This window comes from Octopus bimaculoides, chromosome 26, assembly GCF_001194135.2.
Source record: "Octopus bimaculoides isolate UCB-OBI-ISO-001 chromosome 26, ASM119413v2, whole genome shotgun sequence".
In the NCBI taxonomy this organism is placed as follows: Eukaryota; Metazoa; Mollusca; class Cephalopoda; order Octopoda; family Octopodidae; genus Octopus; species Octopus bimaculoides.
Window position 1 is genome coordinate 26243710 of NC_069006.1, and position 1928 is coordinate 26245637.

The 1928-nt window shown below is 42.5% G+C and overlaps 1 protein-coding gene across 1 annotated transcript in view; it reads left to right on the plus strand.

Moving 5' to 3' along the window:
• The window catches only part of LOC106882122 (cornifelin homolog), a 16208-nt gene that overhangs the window by 597 nt on the left and 13683 nt on the right, over nt 1–1928 (plus strand). The window lies entirely within an intron of this gene.

The window sequence follows — 1928 nt, forward strand, 5'->3', positions numbered from 1 at the left end:
AAACATCTATGTTTAGAGTACACACACACACACACACATATATTCACATTACATATAAACATAGACATATATATACATATATATAGGCCTCATATATGATATAAAACTTGCTTCGTACTCTAAACATAGATGTTTGCATGTGTATGTGCGTGTATATGCATGTATATACATATATTTCCCAATCTAAAATATGAGTGTGTGTATTATTTAGCTATATGCAAGCCCTTACACACACACACACACACACACACACACACACACACACACATTTCAAATGGTTATCATCTATTCATTCATATACACATATGTATATACACATATGTATATACAGATATGTTGGTACAAACTGGAAAAAACAGAACTCAGAATGTGAATATATGTATATTTTTTTATAACCATTTTAGCAGAAGCAACAGAGTGACTCAATGGCCGAGAGTTTTGTACGTCGGTACTTATCAAACCCTATATACATATATATGCTGCATATATATGTATATATACACACACACACACACACAAACATATATAAACTTTCAATTTACCCTTCATCACGCCCACCCGCCATCTCCCTCCCCTCTCTGCCCCCCGCTCTCGCCCCTCTGTCCCCTTCTCTCTCTCTCTCTCTCTCTTTCCTTTTATTACTATTAACAATACCAGAACCAATATTTTCTGCGTGTGTGTAACCAACACCCGGCGGTTTCACATCACTCCCTGGTCCTAGGGTGCCTTCGGCGGACCCCATTCCGTTACAAACATGGGGACCAAGTCTCATCTCTCGGTTTCGTAGTAACATTCCACCTTTCTTCTCATCAGTCTTGGAGGATCTTAAAAGGGGTCAGGCGTTCAAGGAGTCTGCCGGTCCTCATCTGACTGATACACGCACACGCAAGCGCTCACCTGCGTGTGTGTGTGTGTGTGTGTATATGTGTACGTATAAATATATGTGTGTATATCTATGTGTATACATATATGTAAGCATGTATGTATGAATGTATGTATGTATGTGTGTAAGTATGCGTGTATATATATATAGGTGTGTATGTGTATGTGTGTATGTAGGTGTGTGTATGTGAGTATGCAGAGCTATCTTGCAGTATCCTGGACCCAATAGTACTTATTTACAGACAAGCCACAGCAGTTATAGATCAGAATTGGGTCCCTAGATTCCTGAGAGCCCTAAGGAACTTCCCAGGGGGCCCTTGCAATGAAACAGTATTCATCATCGTCGTTTAACGTTCGCTTTCCATGCTGGCATGGGTTGAACGGTTTGACTGAGGGCTGGCGAGCCAGAAGGTTGCACCAGACTCCAATCCGATCTGGCAGAGTTTCTACAGCTGGATGCCCTTCCTAACGCCAACCACTCCGAGAGTGTAGTGGGTGCTTTTACAAGCCACCAGCATAAGGGCTTGTCACACGGTCCTGGCAACGGCCACGCTCAAAAAGGTGTTTTTTACGTGCCACCTGCACAGGAGCCAGTCTGACGGCTCTGGCAACGACCACGCTCGAATGGTGTTTTTTTACGTGCCACCGGCACATGTACATAGCAGGTGCATAAGTGGCTATGTGGTAAGAAGCTTGCTTCCCAACCACATGGTTCCAGGCTCAGTCCCACTGCGTGGCACCTTGGGCAAGTGTCTTCTACTATAGCCTCGAGCCGACCAAAGTCTTGTGAGTGGATTTGGTAGGCGAAAACTGAAAGCCTGTCGTATATATATCGCTTGACAACAGATGTAACTTAGCGGTTTGGCAAAAATGACTGATACAATAAGAACTACACTTATAAATCATAAGTCCTGAGGGTGCTCCGGCATGGCCGCAGTCAAATGACTAAAACAAGTAAAAGTAAAGTATAAGTATTTGTATATGTAAATATAATTAGTATGTTTATGTGTGTGTGTGTGTGTGTGTGTGTGTGTGTGTGTGTGTGT